Below are 23,873 nucleotides of genomic sequence, written 5' to 3' on the forward strand. Positions count from 1 at the left end.
ATATCCTATAACATGGTCTCAGGAACTGAACACACCTGCAGACCCTTCTTCAGTGAGAGTGAGAGTGAGGGGAGAGGGAGACAAGAGATATGGAAGGGTCATAGTGTGTAAACAACAGATTAAAGCAGGGGAGGATCAATGATAAGTAGAATGGTTCATTATAAATTGAGTTGTACTGTCCTGATTAATTTTATTGATTATATGTCTAATTGTCACATTCTGCTCAGTTTACAATGAACCAGTCTGAAGAAGGGTCTCGACCTGAAACATCACCCATTTCTTCTCACCAGAGATGCTTCTTTTGTCCCACTGAGTTACTCCAGCATTTTGTGTCTATCTTTGAACCATTCTACATTTCCTTGAACAATGTCTGCTTTGATCTGTAGTCTTCACACCTTTCCCTTCCATATCTCTATGTCTTCCTGTCCCCTCACTCTCACTGATGAAGAGTTCAGGTGCAGACACAAATTGCTGGAGCAACTCAGCGGGTGAGGCAGCATCTCTGGAGAGAAGGAATGGGTGACGTTTCGGGGTCGAGACCATTCTTCAGCCTTCTCAACCCGAAACGTCACCCTTTGTGTGAAAAAGTCACTCCTCAGATTCCCATTAAATCTTTCCCCCTTCACCTTAAACCTATGTCCTCTTGTCCTCAATTCACCTACTCTGGGCAAGAGACTTTGTGCATCTACCCGATTTGTTCCTCTCATGATTTTATATACCTCAATAAGATTGCCCCTCATTCTCCTGCGCTCATGAATAATCCCAGCCTGCGTAACCTCTCTATATAGCTCAGATGCTCTAGTCCTGGCAAAATCCTCGTAAATATTTTCTGTGCCCTTTTCAGCTTGACAATATCTTTCCTATAACATGGTCTCATGAACTGAACACACCTGAACCCTTGTGTAAGAAAGAACTGCAGATGCTGGTTTAAATCGAAGGTAGACACAAAATGCTGGAGCATCTCAGCGGGTGAGGCAGGAATGGTCGACGTTTCGGATCGAGATCCTTCTTCAGGGGAACCTTCCCTTTAACAGTTTAGTTTAGAGGTACAGTGTAGCAACAGGGGCTTTGCCCATCGAGTCCACACCAATCATTGATCAATCATTTGCACTATAGTTCTGTTCCTCCACTTTTGCATCCACTTCTTGCACATGCTGGAGACATTTCTAGTAATTATAAGAAAATTGGGCAGGTTTGTGGTAGAGTTTACATACTGGAGAAGCATGAATGGAAAAGAGCTCAACATAGCAATTTAAAGGTCATATTAGGAGAGGCAATAAATTGATTTAGGTGTTTAGATTTGGCATAGATTAGCATTTAGAGTTTATTTTATTGTTACGTGTACCGAGGTACAGTGAAAAGCGTTTTTGTTGCGTGCTATCCAGTTAGTGAAAAGACTATATATACATGGCCACAGTCAAGCCATCTACAGTGTACAGATTCAGGATAAAGGGAATAACATTTAGTGCAAGATAAAGCCCAGTAAAGTCCGATTAAAGATATTTTGATGGTCTCCCAATGAGGTAGATGGCAGGTCAGGACTGCTCTCTAGATGGTGATAGAATAGTTCAGATGTCTGATAACAGCTGGGAAAAAAACTGTTCCTGAATCTGGGGGTGTGCGTTTCGGAACATCTGTTGCTCATGCCCGATGGAAGAGGGGAGAAGAGGGAGGGGCCCGGGGTGAGGCTGGTCCTTGATTATGCTGGTGGCATTGCCGAGGCAGCGTGAAGTGTAGATGGAATCATTGGAAGAGATGATCTGGGCTAGATTCACAACTTTCTGCAATTTCTTGCAATCTTTGATGGAACTGTTCCCAAACCATGCTGTGAAGTATCCCGATAAAATGCTTTCCACAGCGCATCACAGTGCTTTGTTTTGCTGACATTGAGGGAAAGATTGTTGTTTTGGCAGTAGGTTACGAGATTCTCAATCTCTTTCCTCTACTCCGTCTCGTCATTATTTGATATCCGGCCCACTATGGTGGTGTTGACTACGGATTTGTAAATTGATTTAGCTTGGTATATGGCAGCACAGTCGTGAGAGTATAAGGAGTAATGACGGGGGCTGATAACACTTCCTTGTGGGGCACCAGTGTTTAGGATTATCGTAGAGGATGATTTGTCCCCTATCCTCACTGATTGTGGACTGTTTTTGGTCAGGAAGTCGAGGAGCTAGTTGCAGACGTGACTGCTGCCTCCAAGTTCCACGAGTTTGGAGATGAGCGTGGTTGGGATAATGGTATTGAAAGCAGAGCAGTAGTCTATGAATAGGAGTCTGACCTAGGTTTCTCTCTCTGGTGTTCCAGGGATGAGTGCAGGGCCAGGGAGATGGCATCAGCCAAGGGCCTGTTGTAGTAGTAGGCGAACAGCAGTGGGTCCACGCTGCCTGGTAGACTGGATTTAAGATGTTCTATAATCAGTCTCTCAAAGCACTTCATGATGGTGGATGTCAAGTCCATTGGACAGTAGTTGGTTATGGCATTTGATCTTGCTTTTCATCCACACGGGGATCTTGGTAGTCTTCTTGCAGCAGGTCGGTACCTCATAAGGGAGTCGGGGGAGATTAAAGATGTCCGTGATCACTCCCGCAAGTTCTTAAGGGACTCCTTCTGGACCTGTCGCTTTCCGTGGGTTCACCCTCAAGAAGGCCAATCTAACTTCTGCAACAGTGATCCTGGGAACAGGCACACTGTAGTCTGACGGGATGGATGCCATTGCCCCGTTGATCATCTGCTGAAAATGCAGTACGTTCATCCGGTAGGGCTACATCATTACCAGCGATGTTGCCTGACTTTGCTTTGCAGCCAGGTATAGTGTTCAGGCCTTGCCACAGTCTGTAGATGTCTAAATGATTATACCGCAACTCAAGTATTGTCTCTTGGCATTCTTGATGGCTTTGCAAAGTTCATAGTGAGCTTTCTTGTACCGCTTTGGATCGTTTGACTTGTATGCAGCGGGTCTTGGCCTTCAACTGGGAATATACCTCACGGTTCAGCCATGGTTTCTCCATAAGTCTTCTTCATAAGTAAAGATAAACATAGGTTGTAAGCCTGAGAGCAATAAAACTGTTCATGAGATAAGAAAAGTCGCTTATTGATGCCCATTTGCAAGACGAATGGGAGAATGATTTTCTAACTTAGAGAGAACAGAGAGTTGAAGGTTGATCACCTATGAATTCCTTCCAAAATATAAAATCCGCCATTGCATCACAGAGTATAAAAAGCCTGTTGGTGCTGTGAATCATTGAAACACTTCAGTTATCCCAGAGCGTTTCCCAGTATATACTGTTAAGCCATTGAATAAACTGACCTGTTTAAAAAGCTCGCCACTGCTGCACAAGATTTTCTTTGTGTGCCAATCGGAGGCGCAAAATAAGAAGGTGACTGGGCCCCACATGAAAGCCAGATTCAGGGTACAGGTCTAACACACAGTCCCCTCCAACCTACCACTAGAGGGCAATGTTCAGATGCCAATCAACCTACTAACCTGCACTTCTTTGGTTAAGAAGGAACTGCAGATGCTGGAAAATCTAGGGTCGACAAAAATGCTGGAGAAACTCAGCGGGTGAGGCAGCATCTATGGAGCGAAGGAAATAGGCAACGTTTCGGGCCAAAACCCTTCTTCAGAGTGATGCAGGGTGGGGGGGGGGGGGGGGGGCGGGAAGAAGAAAGGAAGAGGAGGAGCCAGTGGGCTGAGGGAGAGCTGTGAAGGGGAGGAGACAGTGAGGGCTACCTGAAATTAGAGAAGTCAATGTTCATACCGCTGGGGTGCAAACTGCCCAAGCGAAATATGAGGTGCAGCTCCTCCAATTTACGGTGGTCCTCACTCTGGCCATGGAGGAGGCCGAGGACAGAAAGGTCGGATTCGGAATGGGAGGGGGAGTTGAAGTGCTGAGCCACCGGGAGATCAGGTTGGTTATCGCGAACCGAGCGGAGGTGTTGGGCGAAGTGATCGCCAAGCACTTCTTTGTGATGTGGGAGGAACCTGAGCACTCGGAGAAAACCCAAGCAGTCACATGCAGAATGTGAAAACTCCACAAATGTGGGTTTTTGGTGCCGAGGCGGCAGCTCTACCAGGTGTACCACCCTGCGGGCATGATGCAAGCTAGACTTCAGCATAAGCTAGTTTCTAATGATGTTCACCATTCACAGAGTATATAAGCATGCACAAAATTATGAGAGGATTAGATCGGGTAGATGCTCAGAGTCTCTTGCCCAGAGTAGGGGAATCGAGGATGATACGACATAGGTTTAAGGTGAAGGGGAAAAGATTTAAGAAGAATCTGAGGGGTAACTATTTCACACAAAGGGTGGTGGTGGGTGTATGGAACAAGCTGCCAGATGAGGTAGTTGAGGTTGGGACTATCCCAATGTTTAAGAAACAGTTAGACGGGTACATGGATAGGACAGGTTTGGAGGGATAAGGACCAAGCGCAGGCAGGTGTGACTAGTGTAGCTGGGACATGTTGGGTGGTGTGGGCAAGTTGGGCCGAAGGGCCTGTTTCCACGCTGCATCACTCTATGATGCTATGACTCTATGACTCTATGACTCTATGACAAGGCTGCATCCACCTTATTTTTAATTATTTTTACGCCAATGAGCAAGAATGATTACAATTCTCTGCAAACAAGTGCTGGCAAATCCTCAGAATGGGTCTGAGTGATATAAATGTCCAAATGTATTGTCACAAAGTTAATAATAGATTAAATCATTTTAAATGCGCATACTTTGCAGTAGAATCAATAGAATAATTCAGTGCTGTTTCTTTTAATATTTATGCATTTGAACAGCTGACTTTTACTATTGTTACTGTCAATCAATTCAACAAATTGCTTTAACCATGCTGCACAGGGCTCTAAGAAAAGCTCTCCCTGCTCCGACATTTGTTTACCTTTCTGCAATGATACAGCTGCAATCTTTCACATTTTTCTTCTTTTCATTACTTCCTGGTGGGAATAATTTTCAGCAAAATGTTACTCCTGCTCCAGTCGTTCTTGGTTTAATCCAATGTTCACATTCACAGTCCCATACACCAGGTTCTTTCTGATCTGCATAATCCATTGTATTCCATTGTTTAATTTTGCAACATTTTTTTTAGTGCAGTTTTATGTGTACTTTAATATGTAATTTATGCCTTCACTTGCAAAAGCGAAGACGCATTTGAGATACTTTTCGCAAACCTCATTTCCATTCCTGACTTCCCGGATGATGTGAAGTCCATCCCCATATAGAATAGAATAGAATAGAATATGTTTATTGTCATTGCACAAAACTGAGCAACAAAATTCCATTTGCCTCTCCTCCGTTAAAGGAAATACAACACAACAACCAATACATTTATGTACAGTTAATAGTAAAATAATAGATACATTTTTTAAAAAGTTAAAAAGAATTTAGCGGTATTCCTCGAAGTTACTTCTTGCTTCCCAGTGTTCACTATTGGAGTTAAGCTCTTTTACCGCACATGGGTAGAAACTATTTTTTAGTCTGCGAGCCTGCAGAGACCTGAGTCGCCTCCCCGAGGGTAGCAGAGTAAAAAGGTGGTTGGCAGGGTGGGATGTGTCCTTCTTGATATTTATGGCCCTGCGCAAGCATCAGGCCTTGTATATGTCATCCAAGGAGGGCAGGTTAGCGTTTGTAATGCGCTGCGCAGTTTTTATAATTCCCTGCAGCGCCCTCCTCTCAGCCACAGTACAGCTAGCAAACCACACCAGGATTCCATAGGTGAGGATACTTTCCACGGCGCATCGATAGAAGGACAGCAGCAGCGGCTGTGAGACGTTAGCTCTCCGTAGAGACCTCAGGAAATACAGCCGCTGATGAGACTTCTTCAAGAGAGTGACGGTGTTCATTTGCCATTTGAGGTCCTGGGAGATGTTTATTCCCAGGAACCTAAAGTCATTGACTCTCTCCACCATGTCTCCTTTGATGTATAAGGGAGCAGGTTCCTCTCTCCTCTTCCTCCTGAAGTCAACGACAAGTTCTTTTGTCTTTGATGGGTTTAGTACCAGGTTGTTTTTGGTACACCAGACAGTCAGTTTTTGTACCTTCATCCCTGTAGGCAGACTCGCCATCGTTGTTTATCAGTCCCACCACAGTCGTGTCGTCCGCAAACTTGATGATCCTGTTTGTACTGTGTGTTGGTATACAGTCGTAAGTGTATATTGTATACAAGATGGGACTCAGCACACATCCTTGTGGCGCACCTGTGCTAAGCGTCAGGACTGGGGAGTAATTGGACCCCATCCTGACAGTCTGTGGGCGGTCTGTTAAAAAGTCCTTAATCCATCCACATGTGTTTGCATTAACACCCAGATCAGACAGTTTGTCCACCATTCTGCTGGGGATGATAGTATTAAATGCAGAACTAAAATCTACAAATAACATCCTCACATATGAGCCAGGACGCTCCAGATGTGTCAGTGCAGAATGTAGAGCTGTGTTGATGGCATCTTCCGTTGACCTATTAGCTCTATACGCAAACTGATGCTGATCCAGGGTGGGTGGGAGTGAGGACTTAATGTGGGCCAGGACCAGCCGTTCAAAACATTTCATCACGGTCGAAGTGAGAGCAACAGGTCTATAGTCATTCAAGCTCGTAATTAATGTTTTTTTGGGTACAGGCACGATGGTAGCAGTCTTAAAGCATTTAGGGACAGTGCACGTTACACAGAGAGAGGTTAAAGATTTTACTAAAAACCTCCGCCAACTGGTCTGCACAGTCCTGCAATACTCTCCCTGGGATGCCATCTGGGCCAGCAGCCTTCCTGGGGTTGACCCTGCGGAGTGTTCTTCTGACGTCCTCCGTACTCACAGCGAGTGGCGGGTTGTCAGTGCTGGGTGCGGCTGCAGGTGCAGGCTCTGCCTCATTCAGCTCAAACCGGGCGAAAAAATGGTTGAGCTCCTCAGCTAGCGAGTTGTTACTGCTGCAGATGATCGGCCCCCCCTTGCCCTTGTAGTTTGTGAGTTGCTGAATGCCCTGCCAGACACGCCGAGGGTCCCTCTCGTTGAAATACCCCTCTATCCTTCTTCCATAGGCTGTCTTTGCCTCCTTAATGGCTCTCTTTAGTTTAGATCTGGCAGTGCTGTACAATTCATCACTGCCAGATCTAAAGGCTGAGTTCCGTTCTCTCAGCAGATTCCTGACATCCCTGGTCATCCATGGTTTATTGTTTGGGTAGCACCTGACCTCCCTGTTGACAGTGATGTTGTCAATACAGTTCTGTATATAGAACACGACTGTGGATGTATATTCATGTATGTCCTGGTTTGCAAACAAGTCCCACTCGGTGCGCTCAAAACAGTCCTGAAGTTGGGCGACAGCACCCTCGGGCCAAGTCTTTATGCTTCTCACACTGGGCTTGGTTCTCATAATGAGAGGTCTGTATGCCGGGGTGAGAAAGAGTGATAGATGGTCAGACTGGCCGAGGTGAGGGAGAGAGGAGGCTTTGTATCCATCCCTAATGTTGCTGTACACGTGATCCAGTGTATTTTGACCTCTCGTCGGACATGTGACATTCTGGTGGAATTTAGGGAGGACAGTTTTTAGATTAGCCTGATTGAAATCTCCAGCCACGATGAAAATCCCATCAGGACTGAAAGACTGGGGTGTGGATTGATAAAATGAAAATAATATTTGTGTCTTTTAGTTTAGTTTAGAGATACAGCGCGGAAACAGGCCCTTCGGCCCACTGGGTCCGCGCCGACCAGCGATCCCCGCACATTAACACTATCCTAATAATAATAATAAATTTTATTTGCGGGCGCCTTTCAAAGTCTCAAGGACACCTTACAGAAATTAACAAGAGAGAAAAAACATATAGTCGGAGTAAAATAAATAATAAGGACATCACCAATACACAAATTAAAGACAGAATTCGCTCCAAAGACAAAAAATCAAAAACACAATGTGAAGAGAGAGCAGCAGCAGCTAAACCGCGCTAGCGTCCACTCTCCCTTCCGACAGCCATCTTGGACACAAACTAACATATTCACATTACACACAAAAAATCATCCCCCCACAATGGTTACCACTGTGGGGGAAGGCACAATGTCCAGTCCCCATCCCCAGTTCTCCCAAAGTCAGGCCTATTGAGGCCTCCGCTATTGCCTCTACGGAGGCCCGATGTTCCTGGCCGTTCTGGCCGGGTGCTGTTGCCCCGGCGACGGGAGAGTCCTCTCAGCGGCTGGGCCACCTGGAACGGCCGCTTCCTAACTGGAGACCGCAGATTCCGAAGCCGACAAGGCCGCGCCGGTTTGGAGTTCCCAGGCTCCTGATGTTAAAGTCGGCGCCGCCCGCTCCGCTCCGCAGACCCGCAGCCCGGAGGTGTTGATCTCGGCGGTCATAGCTCACCACACATCCTACACCCACTAGGGACAATTTTTACATTTAAAAGCCAATTAACCTACAAACCTGTATGTCTTTGGAATGTGGGAGGAAACCGAAGATCTCGGAGGAAACCCACGCAGGTGTTGTGAGCCAATCTGATAGCCCCCGTAATCGGGATCGAACCCGCGACTCCGGCGCTGCACTCGCTGTAAGGCAGCAACTCTACCGCTGCACCACCGTCCCCTTATGTCCCCTTCGAAAGTCTGCATCCAGTTACTGGTTTGTATCTGCAGATTTGTCAAAAGGGATTTTTATTTTGTTAAAAAAAAAGAATTTTATTAATTATTTTCTATACAGTATAGATTTTTGGGGAGTTGATTGGTTGGCTAGGAAAGGATCAGTGAACCAAGTTCAAGTTACATTTATTGTCACATGCACCAATTGGTACAGTGAGATTTGAGTTACCACACAACCATACAAATAAAAGTACACAACACAATATAGAATTTAACATGAACATCCCCCACAGCGGAATCAATGTTTCCCACTGTGAGGGAAGGTAATAAAGTTCAGTCATCTTCCTCTTTGTTCACCCGTGGTCAGGGCCTTTGAGCCCTCCTCTGTCGCCGCTACAGCGACCCGATGTTTCGGGCCCTCTCGCAGGGATGATCGGAACTCCAACGTCGGAACAGAAGAACACACTCAGCGGCTTGGAGTTTCCGAATGGACCACTTCCGAATGGACCGCGGCTCCCAAAGACCACAGGCCGAGCTGGGCAGAGATTCAACACTGGCGACTGTCGGCAAAAGATTCCAGGACTCCGCAATGGTAAAGTCAGCGCCGCCCGCGGCTGGAAGCTCCGCAAACCACAGCTCCACGATGTTAAAGCAGCTGGCCCAACACTCCAGAGCTCCACATGGCGATCCCTGATAAAACATCGCCCGCTTTGCGATGGAATCCAGTGCTGCGCCGCTGCTGAAGCTCTGGCCGGTCTCCAGCAGGAAAGGACACGCCAATCCAGATTGTAGGCTGTGAGGAGGGGGCGAAGCTGCACTCGGAGAAAAGACACATCTCCGACCAGGAAGCGACTGAGAAAAGGGTTTCCCCTCTTCCCCCCCCTCCCCCATCCCCCACATAAAAAAGACCTTATAACTATATAAGAAACCATATAAAACGTACTTTTAATACACTAAAAAATAACAAAAGGGTGAAATGACGGACAGGCTGCTGGCGAGGCCGCCGCGTGCAGCGCCACCCGAATAGAGTTCAGTATAGTGTTATTATCTCCATTGTGAGATATAAATGTGTGCTCACAATCACCACACTTTTAGAGACAAAGTCAGACAAAGAAGTTCTTTATTTTCCAAGTTTCAATTCTGCAGAATTGGGTGACTCTCTCTATCGCCCCCTAGAGACACGACGAGGATGGGGATGCTCTTCGCTTTTATTCATTTCAGTTTACAATTGTCACACCCTTTTCCTCCCCTTCGGGCTCCTTCCAGTCAGAGCACTAAGGTTTACATTCCCACGAGAACGTTTCGGAACGCCTCTCGACGTCAAAGTTACCTCCCACATCATACATCGCATGTGCATTTAAATGAGGCATCTTGTCATAGTGGGTGTTGTCTTCATATTCATGTTTCTCATTACGCCTGCGTGATATAGAACACACAGAGTGTCCTTTCCCCTTTCCCCTAGTTCCCTTAAAGGCTTCTGTTGAAGTTTTTATCTGTTAATTCTCAACCTTGAAAGAAACGACCTGTTCTTCTGTTGTTACTATCTAGCCTAGCGCATTTCTGATGTCTGTGCTGAAAGCTCACTATTATTCTACCTCAGCTATATTTTTTAGTCCTAGTCTAAATCAACTATCCCTATTAACCCTTTCCTCACATCCATGGACAGTGGAAAGGGGTGTGGATGGGAAATTGTGACTGGTGGTGGGATCACATTTTAGAAGAATGATGTGGATACGGAGATTGGTGGGGTGAAAGATGAGGACCAGGGGAACTATCTTGCTTTATCGGTGGGGGGTGGGGGGAAGATTAGTTTAGTTTAGTTTAGAGATACAGCATGTGATCAGGCCCGTCGGCCCACGAGTCCAAACCGACCAGTGATCCCTATGCATTAACATTATCCTACGCACACTCGGGACAATTTACATTCATACCAAGCCAATTAGCCTACAAACATGCTTGTCATTGGAGTTTGAGAGGAAACCGAAGATCTCGGAGAAAATTCACACGGTCATGGGGAGAATGTGCAAACTCCTTAAAGACAGCACCCGTAGTCGGGCTCGAACCCCGGTCTCTGGCATTGTAAGGCGGCAACTCTATTGCTGTGGCCCCATGTTGCCCACATTTGCCTGCACATGAACCATGTCCCTCTATTCCCTGGTCATGGAGGGCAGCGGAGATGCCAAGGTTGGTGTCACGTTGGCAGTTGGACAGAAAAAGGTCCGGAGAGCAGAGAGTGACTCCATCTACATTGGCAAATAAAACCCACAGTTTCTTCAGAAAATCTTCACATTTTAATTATCTCTACCTAATGCTTCAAAGTCAAGCTTCAATTTTGTAAGAATAGTAATAATATGATTGAGCAGGCCTGAACATTTCTACAGCCAGAAAACACTAACTTCACTGGCAATGCTAATCCTCACAAAATCAGTTCCTTGGATACCATCATGGCCAGAAACATAGATGCAGCTGTTTTGTAAATATTTTTAACAGTTAGATGTTATCCCAAAGAGGACATTAAAACAAAACCCTTATCAATGTTTACTATAGATATTTAGACAGTGAGCTAAGGGATATAAAAGAGACAGTTTTCTAGGAGTAATGGAGAAAAGGAATTTTTGCAAATGAAATTATGGTGATTACTACCCACTGAAACTAGTTAAGAATTGTTGCATGTTTGAAGTTAAATCTCTTTTTTCTTTTAACCAATAAAACAATGTGGTCTGCTTCCATTTTAAGCGTTGTATGCTTTAGTTAGCAGATGGCTAATATTAACGTATAAAATCTGTTGTAAATTAAATTCAATGACTATATATTTAATTGAAAGCAGCCTGATGTGTCTGTTCAAGGTCAGTACTTTCAGCATGTGTGATTATTGCTGCAGGAGTTCTTCAAGGCAATGTCTCAAGTCCAGCCACTTTCAGCTGCCTGATAAACAATCTTGCTTCCTTCATAAGATTGGAAATGGGGATATCAAGTCAAGTTTCAAGTTTACATTTATTGTCACATGCACCAATTGGTACAGTGAAATCTGTGTCACCATACAGCCGTACGAATAAAAAGAACACAATACACGGTGGAATTTGACATGAACATCCCCACACAGCAGAATCAACATTTCCCACTGTGAGGGAAGGCAATAAAGTTCAGTCATCTTCGTCTTTGTTCACCCGTGGTCGGGGCCTCCCGAGCCCTCCGCAGTCGCCGCTATGGGCGGCCCGATGTTTCAGTAGCAATGTTACAAAATTTTGAGATTTTTAAAATCAAGTATTTAATTTATCCCATCAGATAAAGCATAAAAAGAAGTTTAATTTGACACCTAATTCACTTTCATATCTTCAGTATTAAAAAAGTTATGGCCATTTTCATACTCGGAAATTGGCATCTTGTTCCCTATTGCTTTTTCATTGACTTAACACAAAAGCTGTGATCGAGAACATTTAAAGGCCGATAACTTTCTTAAAATTTAAGAGAACTGAAAGAAATTTTCAGTTAGTGTAGATTGAAGCATTCTGAAACAAATATGAAACAATCTTACTTAGATGACTTGAAATTAAAGCATATAATAGTTAGTTACCTAATTGTAGCTAATTACAAAATTCAATTACTAGATCTAAACATCTATCCATTTCTTAAGGATATATTAACATTTTTAAATGGCCTAAGTGTCCAAATAACATTCACACAAGAATTCAGAATATAACATAATTTTTAAATCTCATTGTCATGGGTTTATAGGCCAAATGGAAGGAATTTAATGTTTAATACCTGTAAATTAATGGCCATTTAAATCAGCTTGTAAGTGGGATTTTCTGGAACAGGACCATTTAGAACGTTCAGGTTGCGGTGAATTTATACCCCCATATCTGCAGCAAATACACTGCCGGTTCTTCGGGGGGGGGGGGGGGGGGGGGGGGGGGGGGGGGGGGGGAAATCACCGTTTCGCAACTTAAAATGTGAATTAAATACATCTTAAGAAACACTTTTATACATAAAAATAAACTACTTTCTTTTACCTGGCCCTCCATAAAATCCATCCCCGTTGTCGGCATTGACGGCTTCAGAAGCTGCTTTTAAAATCATTCCAGCGATTAACTTGTTGGGTGAATTTTTTTTAAAAACACACAGAACGGCCGTAGGAACGATTCTTTAACAAAATCTTGCACTCCAACAAATATAATTCAGGACCAGGTCGGGAAAAAACCCCGTTTTAACCCCGCCCCCCCCCCCCCTCAAACGCGCCAAAATCGCGCACACGACCAGTGGCAGAATTACAGCACCGCTGAAGGTAAGTTTTGTAACATACCTAGTTTCAGGCCCTCTCGCCGGGTTGATCGGAACTCCGACGTCGGAACGGAAGAGCATTCTCAGCGGCTTGGAGTTCCGAATCGGCCACTTCTTACCGTGATATCAGTGAACGACTGAGTGTAGAGTACTATGTCCCCTTCCATTTGCAACGCCTTCGAAAATGAAGCAGTCTTTTATCACACGCAATCCCCAGCAGGGGTCGATGAGAGGGAAATGATATCTGAGACAGGTATTCAATCAAGAGACAGGAAACACTGTCTGCAACAAAGTTTGATCATGAAGTTCCCGAGGATGGATAGGTGAAGTGAGGACGTCGCTGCAGAGGGAAGGAACGAAGGAGGACCAGCGTGGGGGGACCGCCGTGAGGGAGGGGGAGGAACAATGGACAATGGGGACCCGGCGTGGAGACTTGGTTGGTCGAAGGGCCTGTTTCCTCATTGTATCTCTAAAGCTAAAAAAAAAAAAATGTCACTGTACCTCGGTACACGTGACAATAAACCAAACTAACGAACCAACTTACCTGCTGCTCCACTTTACTCATCCCCATTATGTAACTGGCTGTGTAGGCACTTGGCTGGTATGGTTGGAGAATGAACTTGCTATTGGTAAAGATTTATTATTGTCACGTGCACACAGATCCATTGACAACATTTGTTTGCATCCTATCCAGTCAAATCATGCTATGCACGAGTACAATCAAGCCATACACAAGAACAGCAGATAAAGAGTAAAATAACCAGAGTGCAGATTTCTAATGCTACAGAATATAGTGTTAGCGCTACAGGAAAGTAAGCAGCAGCCGTTGTCCCTTCAGGTCCATTCTTTCTGTGCATTGCTGGCCACTGTGCAGTCCTCCTCAGACTGGAGGAATCACACCTGCTTCCCGGAGTCATGAGGAAATACTTCTCTTGATCTACAACCAGCTACATATTGTGGAAATGTAAACCCTGCTCTGAGAAAGACCCAGTTATTATGGGCATGTGTACACAGCTAATATCTGCCTGCATGTGGTAGCCAGCGATGCTGACAAATCCCTGTTTGTCACTGACGTCACTCTAGATGAAATGATTTATTTGTGAACACCTACTGTAGGTAACCTCTCTGCAGTAGATTTGGAGTAAGACTGAGATCTGCAGCGGCTGTGAAAAGATCTCATGGTGAGGAAGCTGGGGGTCAGGATGACCCCGACCCCGAACTTGACGGGAAGAATAGTCCAAACACGTGAGCTTGGCTGAAAGTCTTCCTCTCGGATGTTACTTTTCTTTAAAAACATGAATACACTGAGCAAAACACAAAGTGATGGAGAAACTCAATGGCCAGGCAGCACCTGTGGAAGGAATGGACAGGCAACGTTTTGGTCTGGACCCTTCCTCAGACCGATTCTTCTTCATATAGACTGAATCAGTCTGAAGAAATTCCTCAACCAAAATGGTCATTCTCTCCACAGATGCTGCCTGACCTGCTGAGTTCCTTTAGTACTTTGTGCTTTGCTCAAGGTTCCAGCGTCTGAAGTTTCTTGTGTCTCCTGGGATACATTGCTCATCAGTCAGACCCAGGGAAGATGCAATGTCCTTGACATCTCTATGGGACCAGGTTCTGTGATGAAGGGCATGTATCTCTGAAATCGTGTGCTAATCAACCAGCCCCGGTCTTCGCCAACACTTTCAACCTCTCGCTTTAACAGACTTCAGTTCCCAACTGCTCCAGGGAAATCTCCAAAATTACAGTCCCCAAGAAAAATAAAGGGGTCTGTCTCAATGGCTACCGCCCAGTAGCTCTAACAACAACCATTATGAAGTCCTTTGAAAGAATGATAATGGAACACACTTGTGCCAATATTCCACACCATCCCGATACCCCACAGTTCATGGTACAGGAAAAGTAATCTACGAAGGACTCCATCTCCCTTGCACTGTGTTCAACTCTGGATCACCTTGACAAGGAGAACAATTATGTCAGGATGCTGTCCATTAAATACAGCTCAGCCTTCAGTCTTTTTCCCCTCGGCATTGGTAGTCCTGGCTGGGCACCTTCAGAAGAAACTGTAGGCTCCTCAAACACTTCCGAGATACAACGAACAGCCACAACTAATAGGATTTGGCTCGGAGATATTTTATTCATCAGGTGGCACAGTCGTGGCACCATTCGCAGTTCTCCCTTTCTGGAGGGGTCGTTGTGACCTGACTGGCTATTCAAGGGCGTGCCAGTTATCATAGAACCTGCTCCCACAGAGACATCGAAGACATCCCTGGGCTTCGCTGCAGCTGCAGTGAACGTGACTGCATGTTTTGGATGGCACACAGAGTGCCAATAAAGTAGACTGCTTTTTTTTGAGTAGCTGGTATCCAGTGATGTAGAGACCATTGTACCATGCCTGGACTGGTATCTCTAAGAAGCTGGAAAGTTGTTTGGAAGTCAGAAGGTGTGCCGCTCATTAAGGGTCACCCACCTCTGAACTGCTTCTTGAGCCACAGTATCTGGTCGATCCAGTTAACCGTCTGACCAGCAGTAATCCCAGCAGATTGATGGCTGGGTTAGGTGATGACACTGCAGTTGAATGAGGTGGGTAAACACTCCTTTATTGAATTGATCACTTTTTACCACTAGAGCCGAGGGTGAAGAGTGTTCGCAGCGGTGGCGCAGCAATAGAGTTGCTGCCTTACAGCGCCAGAGACCCGGGTTCGACCCTGACTACAGGTGCAGAGTTTGTACGTTCTCCTCGTGACCTGCGTGGGTTTTCGCTGTTTTCCTCCCAGACTCCAAAGACGTACAGGTTTGTAGGTTAATTGGCCTGGTAAAATTGTAAATTGTCCCTAGTGTGTGTCGGATAGTATTAGTGTTCGGGAATCACTGGTAGGTGCAGGAATTCAAATTGTGTGTCAAATATATAGACTAAGGCAGATTTGGGTGCCCCATATTATTAGGTACTAGCTTGTGATATATTTAGGAAAATGTGCAGACAATTTAAACCATGAAAAAAGTAAAACATTTGGATGAAATAAAGTAAAATTCCACTCATTGAAAATGGAACGACATTACGCAGGACTTTCAGCTCCCACAGAGATTATAAAAGCTGATGGTGTAGAGATGTCTGATAAAATCCTTGTTGAATTTTCCAATCAGTCACCTAGCCCAATGGGTTTAATTAGGATTAGATGGGACCAGGGAATGTGATCCCCAGATTGCCTGTAAGGTCCTGATGCTGTGGAATAAAAATGGGATTGACTGCTCTGAATGCAGTAAATCATCAGACCAGTCCACGCTACATTAGACAGAATGATGACATCACCGTGCACCCGATTACGTGATAGATTTCAGTTTATGGAAACTACATTATAAGCTGCATTTCATTAGTGGGGGACTGATGTGGAACTAACTATTTCATTTATTCCATTTCCAAAGTTGTTCCAGTGGACTTTTGAGATCAGAGTTTGGCATATGTCAGAGCATTTCCAGTCCCCAAAGTGTAGCATGACTTCAGTATATTTTTACAAGTGGAACTACTGGGAAAACAACTGCAGAACTAATGTACACAGCTCTGTGGAAAACAGGCGTTACATTAAAAGTTGCACAGTCCCAAAGTCTACCCTTCTAATTCTGAGACATTCTTTCACAATTTTACTATAACTCTAACCACTCGATTAATTTGGTAAATTGAGAGTCTGGAAGAGCCTGTTTAACGCCAATCAACAATTTTCAATAGTAATTTCAACCCTTCTTGTTCTCTCCTAGAGATTTTCAAGATTATTAAATGAAAACCAGATGAAACGGTTTCTTGACGTGTAGAAATAGTAGCGCAGGAAGGAACAGCAGATGCTGGTTTAAACCGAAGATAGACACAAAAAGCTGGAGTAGCTCAGCGGGACAGACAGCATCTCTGGAGAAAAGGAATAGGTGATGTTTCGGGTGGTGACCCTTCTTCAGACTGAGAGAAATAGTAGTTTACTTGAAGAATAAGAACATCAGTCAGAAATAGGAAACTTAGTGGAAAGCAGCATTCACTTTTTAGTAAATCATAGGAATGGATGAATTAGTGATTTGGTACAGAGGTAAACAACCAGTTTAGTACATGAGGCATAGTTGTTTGGTGACTTAAGAACTCCTCTGCAGCTAGCCAACTTTTGCTCTCAATGTGAAAGGTACGAGACATCCAGGAGAAAATTGATTTTTCTTGTTTCGACTCGAAACGTTGCCTATTTCCTTCGCTCCATAGATGCTGCCTCATCCGCTGAGTTTCTCCAGCATTTTTGTCTACCCAGGAGAAAACTAACAGCCTTTCGCCATTTATAAGTGTAGGCTTAATAGTAAGATTAAACGAGAACTTACCAGTTTGAAGTTTGATCTTTATTTTATGAGGAGTTACGTCGTGGGATTACGTGACGTCCCCGCCAGCACGCATGCGTGACATTCTTCAAAGCAGCGGTGTGAAATCACAGACAACAGTAGATGAAATAAACATAGTAAGATAAGAGAAACTAGAATACCAGTTGACCTTTATGATAGAGGGTGGGCGTGGAGGGCACGTAATCCCTCGACGTAACTCCTCATAAAATAAAGATCAAACTTCAAACTGGTAGGTTCTCGTTTAATCTTACTATTTTACTTCGGAGTCACGTGAGTGACTACATGAAGATTTTAAAGATCTGTGATTTCATGCCGTGGAACGAGTGCATGCTTCGCTCACTGCCGTAGTTGACCAAAGGAGGAAGTATGTTATCGTATTCAAGCATGAATCAGAAATTCAAAACAATAGTGCATTTATTTTAACAAAGAATAATAATGATCCCTTCCTTTTGGGATAAATCATAATACAGAATTTTAAATTGATTCTGCAAATACCGCAGGTTTTGTAATCGGCTTATTGTAAAAAAAGTTGGAAGGTCTTCTCCCTAGACCATCCTGCTGTAGCCAGGATGTGGTCCATTGGCACTTCCATTTCCCTTGCTGCCGATGTTGCTGCAGCCCTGGTGGAATGAGATTTGAAAGTGTCAGTATCCACCCCTGCAGCTCCCAAAACCTGTCTTAGCCACCTAGATATGGTCTGCGCCGATACCCTATTATGTGGATGTTTATGGCTGATCAATAATCCCATTTCATTGCCTCTGAGACTTTTAGTGGTCTCTATGTATTGTAACAGGTATGTCACTATACAAAGGCGTGTATCTGTTGGGTATGCCCAAAATTCCAGTTTAAGGCCTGATGACCCTGGTCAGTTTTGTTTTACCAATTCCAAGATGTGAAAATTTATCTTGTTGGTTGAAATAGCCATTATATCCAGTCTTAATTTAAATAGGGACTGGACCCGTTGAGCCGAAACCAGTGCCATCAGCATGACTGTTTTTAGAGTCAGTTTCTCCAGTGACAGGGACGTTGCTGGTGACCAACCCCTGAGCAACGTAAGAACAACACTTACATCCCAAATCTGGGAATACCTAGCTCCAGGAGGGTTTGTGTTGTAAATACCCCTCATAAGCTTGGAAACTAGAGGGTGAGATCCCACTGTGTGCTGTCCTAATCCCTGCCACAAGTATGCTGATAAGGCACTCCTGGCGCAGTTAATAGCACTGTAGCTGAGACCTTCATCAAAATGAAGACTGGCCAGAAATTCTAGTACATTGGGTACAGAAGCTGTATTGTACGATATATCAGTCCTTGTACAATATATTCCCATTTCCTGATGTAGGAGAGATATTGCTTCTTGGTGGATTCTCGGTATGCCGCTGTGATCATATTCATTGCTTTATCCGTCAGCCCCAGGTCCAGAAGTGGTCTCTTTAAATTCTGCAAATTAACAGATTGATCCTGTCATGGCATGGGTGACTTTCATCTGTTACAGGATGGACCAACAAATCTGGTCGATTGGTGACAGACATACATGGTTCTGAGACCATGTCGAGAACCACAGGGAACCATGGCTGAGTAGGTCAATCGGGTACCACCAAAATACCTGATGCAGAGTCTAGTTGTATTTTGCGTAAGACCCGACTGATGAGGCAGAAGGGGGGAAAAGCATAGAAAAACAATTTTCCCCAGTCCATCGAGAAAGCGTCCATCGCTGCTGCCCCAGGGTCTGGTTCCCAAGCGACATATGTTGGCAAATGGTGATTCAGTCTAGATGCAAATAGATCAATATCTGGTGTTCCATATTGCGTTACAATATCAGCAAATACTTTGTGGTCCAACAACCATTCGGTGTTGTCATTAAATTTTCGTGACCTGGTGGCTGCCACTGTATTGAGTTTACCTGGTAGGTAAGTAGCTGATAGCCAAATATTTCTATTGATACACCATTGCCAGATTGTATTAGCCAGATTGTCACATGATATCAATTTGATTCCACCCATATGATTAATATATGCCACCACTGTGGTATTATCAATTTGTAGGCGGACATGCAGATGGTGCATTGTTGAGCAATATGCTTTTAGCCCATAAAACACACCCAACATCTCTAAATAATTTATACCCAGTGCTTGTAGTAAAGATGATTCATGTGCATTCCATCTACCAGCACTACTGGATATAGTATTAGTAGCACCCCAGCCGTGAGCGCTGGCATCAGTTTGTAATATAAATGATGGGTTACTGATAATGATGGGGCTGGAGCTATGCCATATGTTTTGCCTCCACCATTGTAACTCCAAAATTGCTTTTGCTGATAATTGTATTGGTCGGTCGAAATGACCAGCATGTTGTTTTAGTGCTTGCACCTTTGCTCTTTGTAAATTTTGATAATGCAAAGGTCCAAACTGTGTGGCTGGAAATGCAGCTACAAGTTTTCCAATTACCCTTGCTACCTGTCGAATAGATGGTTGACTGATGACAACCAGGTTGTTGCAGGCCTCCATTAAGACTGCTGCCTTGTTCTTTGGCAATGTTACAGACATGTGCATAGAGTCAATAGTGAACCCCAGATAATCCATAGTTGTAGAAGGCGTCAACTTAAAATTATCTGGATGGATGATAAACCACAGTTTTTCAAACAATAATTTGGTAGCTGATACAGCTGATTTAGCTAGTTCCAGGGTTTTCCCCACAATTAATATATCATCAAGATATGCCATGACAATATGTTTTTGTTTCCGGAGAAGGCTCTGGGCCGTGGCCTAAAAAAGACCTCGGTGTTTGTTGTGCGGCCCTCATGCTTTCACCAGCGTCCTGGTGTTGTTGCCTGCTGGTGGATGCGTAGGGGTGCTGCCGCCTGAGATGTGTGGTCTTGCTCGCCGTTGACGCCTTCATGAGCCCGACGGCTTTAGCTTCCTCGTCGAGCTCTTTAACCTGCTTGGATAGGTTACCCCCAAATAGTAGTATTTGCGGTTGTGTAGTGGTAGATTTACACAACCCAGCAAATTTGGGGTTCAAAGCAGGTCGAATGGCGTTCTTCCTCAGGCAATTTATTTCATATTGCTTGTTGCAGAGAAATGCCAGGGTGCCTTGTTGAATCTCTGTCATCTCTGTTCCATCCACGGATCGAGCAAATGCCGTTATACCCGAAGTTAATAATTTTAATATCTTCTGCATCTTCACCTCTTGGGTTCGGATGCCTGCTCCAATGTACCCCCAGATAGCACTGTTTACTGCAGGGACATTCAGTGAGACACAGTTCTCAGGAGCCATATATTTTGCTGTTGTCTCATTCAATACCTGTTCCTGTAGTTGATTAAAGAAAAGGTAGTCTATACTTGCTGCCAGTTTTGGCTGTAACGGCTGTCCCGTTTGTGCTGGCACCGCAAACTTCGTGACCACCCCGAGCAGCTTCTGTGGATCCTGCACCCCTAGCACACTCCCGGTCTCTTCAGCCAAACCTCCGTCTTCGGAGCAAGCCCAGCCCTGGCCCGTAATGCTCCCCTCTGTCGAGGGGATGCATTATACAGCCCTGGGTAAGGTGCTGTCATGTTAGTCCTAGGACTCCCATGGTAACCATACTCCATATCACGGAGCATGTCACGTTGGAGCATTTGCTCCATCAACCGCTCCATGCAGGAAATGCGGTCACCTCCTCTGTTCCCCGGCAGCGAGTCTTCCTGGCCCGACTCATCCGAGTCAACCGGCCTGACCGACTTCTGCTTAGCTTTTCCCCCAGTCCGCGGCGCTGGTTCGGGCTGTGCAGGTGTCATGTCAGATCGCAAAGATTGCGATCCAGGAGCCGCCGGTCGCTGCTGACTGCTAGTACTTTCGCGGTCCCCCGCAGCCAGTCGAGACGCGACCCGTTTAGATTTCTTGCCCTTGTCCATAGCTGCTTCTGTAACACAGAAACACAAGAGCAAAAACACGACCTCAGATTAGTGAACTTACCTGCAGGTCCTGTTTTTAAATCTTGCCGCTGCGGGAGAACGCTTCACCCCGCCTGTCGCTGCGCAATGCGTTAGACGATATGTCGCGCAAACATGCTGGCGAGGTCTTCACGTAGTCACTCACGTGACTCCGAAGTAAAATGTATTTTTGTGCGTTATGACTCTATGCCCATTATAAAGCAGCTACATTGTAGTTAGAAATTATTATAATCGGAATGAATTTGTTCTATTCAAAATATTTTGCAATATTAGTGAGTGGAACTTCCAGTTTAAACCAGGATTTTAAGTAAGCTATTTGAAGAGAAAGTATTGGTGTTGCATTGATCATTGTTACCCGTCTTGCGTATACAAAGTTAGACGTTAGCACTGATTAAGATTTATGAAGTACACAGATTGTGGAGGTTGTAAATAAGAAACAGTGGTGTTTGAACCCGGTGAGAGAGTGGGGCAGGTGGCAACGTTGGAAAGGAGAAAACGAAAGCCAGCATGGGGGATTAAGAGAAAAGGAATGGAAAAAAAAATGGGAAAGGGATGACCATGAAAGAGATGCACATGCAAGTAATGAGTGAAGAGGGAAAGTGAAAAAGAAAGAGTGGAAAGTGAGACTTGGACATTTAACCGGATTTTACAAAAATATATTAAACAAAGCACGACAACAGCTACATTGACAATAGATAATAGGTGCAGGAGTAGGCCATTTGGCCCTTCGAGCCAGCACCGACATTTACTGTGAGATGCTGTAATCTCAACATTTCTTGTATGTTTGATGTTAAACAATAGACAATAGACAATAGGTGCAGGAGTAGGCCATTCGGCCCTTCGAGCCAGCACCGCCATTTACTGTGATCATGGCTGAACATCCACAATCAGTACCCCGTTCCTGCCTTCTCCCCATATGCCTTGACTCTATCTTTCAGAGCTCTATCTAACTCTCTCTTGAAAGCGTCCAGAGAATTTGCTTCCACTGCCTCTGAGCCAGAGAATTCACAACTCTCTGTGTGAAAAAAAATGTCCTCATCTCCGTTCAAAATGGCCAACCCTTTATTCTTAAACTGTGGCCCCTAATTCTGGACTCCCCCAACATAGGGAACATGTTTCCTGCCTCTAGCGTGTCCAACCCTTTAATAATCTTATATGTTTCAATAAGATTGCCTCTCATCCTTCTAAATTCCAATGTATACAAGCTCAGTCGCTTCATTCTTTCAACATATGACAGTCCCACCATCCTGGAATTAAGCTCGTGCTTAAGTAGTCGCAATGAGAGAAATAATCAGTCTGATAATCAGATAAGAGGCAGATTGACAAATAATCAGTCCACACCATGCCCTGCTCCTTGCATCTTTTAAACATTTTCCCTTTCACCATAAGCCTGTGTCCTCTAGTTTAAGACTCCCCTACATTGGGGAAAAGCTATGACTGTTCACCTTATCTGTACCCCCATGCCTCTATAAGGTCACCCCTCAGCCCTCTATGCTTCAGGGAATAAAGACCCATCCAATCCAGCCTCTCCTTATAACTCAAACCTTCTAGATTTGATAAAATCCTCAGAGACCTGGGCGTCATTGTTTCCAGTTTAATGACATCCTATAGCATGGCGCGCAGAACTGTACACTCCAAATGTGGCCTTACCAGTGGCCTGTACAGACATGACATGATGCCCCAACTCCTGTTCTCAATAATGTGACCACTAAAGGCAAGTGTGCCAATCATCTTCTTCACCACCCTGTCCACCTGCGATGCCACTGTCATGGAACCATGTACCTGAAACCCGAGGTCTCTACGTTCTACAACACTCCTTCTTCTGCTTCTTCTTCTTCTTGCGAATGGTGTGCACAGCCTAAAGTTGTAGAACAACTTGTTCTATTTGATCTTACTTGATTGTGCACGCCGGGTTGATTGCATTAGTCGAAACAGGGCGGACCACGTGAAGGTTGCAATCTCCCACCCCAACAACGCTCCTCAGACCCCACCACTTCCCGTAGAAGTCCTGCCCTAATTTATCCGACCAAAATGCGACACCTCATATTTATCTGAATTAAACTCAATCTGCAATTCATCGGTGCATTGGCCCAGTTGATTGTGATCCCATTGTAATTAAACATCAGCTTTATCTATTGTCCACCATACTACCAATTTTAATGTAATTCCCAAAATTATTAATCATGCCATCTACATTCACGTGCAAATCTTTAATAGAAACAAAGACCAACAGTGAACTAAGCAACGAACCCCGTGGCTCACCACTTGTTATTGGCCTCCAATCTGACAAACAACTCTCTGCCAACCACCCTCTGTTTCCTACCTTCACGCCAAGCCATATAAAGTACTTAAAAATATAGTTCATTGCCAAGGCACAATGGGGATTCAGTTGAACAACATCTGTAAAGGAGCTCTGAGATCACATTGCTGATTAAACTGAACCTGCTACTTCCAGGCAGATAACATGCCAGCTGTACCTCCTGCTGGGAGAGTGTGCTCAGGGTGCAACAGGTGCTTCCCAGCATCTGGAACACATTTTTAGGAGGGGAAAAAAATGAACGCATGGCACAGTAGTTTGTGGATGCACTGACTGCTGGAGATCTAGGTGGGGGAGATGGATAGAAGGAGAAATATACTCTGTCTGCAGGGGGAAGTAGACCATTAGACAAACTCTCCAGAACGTAATGCAGGAGGGGTTAACCACAGCTGACAGTGCTAGAGGTTCAGCA

General features: G+C 44.7%; 1 long non-coding RNA gene across 1 annotated transcript; it reads right to left on the reverse strand.

The window, feature by feature from the left end:
- Positions 1–8,606: 8,606 nt before the first annotated feature.
- LOC116971707 lies at positions 8,607–23,214 on the reverse strand. The gene is made up of 3 exons (XR_004411573.1): positions 23,172–23,214; positions 22,131–22,133; positions 8,607–8,617 (listed from the first exon to the last, which is right to left on the reverse strand). It is a non-coding gene; the product is annotated as an uncharacterized LOC116971707 (long non-coding RNA).
- Positions 23,215–23,873: the final 659 nt, after the last annotated feature.

This window comes from Amblyraja radiata, chromosome 4 (genome assembly GCF_010909765.2).
Source record: "Amblyraja radiata isolate CabotCenter1 chromosome 4, sAmbRad1.1.pri, whole genome shotgun sequence".
Taxonomy (NCBI): domain Eukaryota; kingdom Metazoa; phylum Chordata; class Chondrichthyes; order Rajiformes; family Rajidae; genus Amblyraja; species Amblyraja radiata.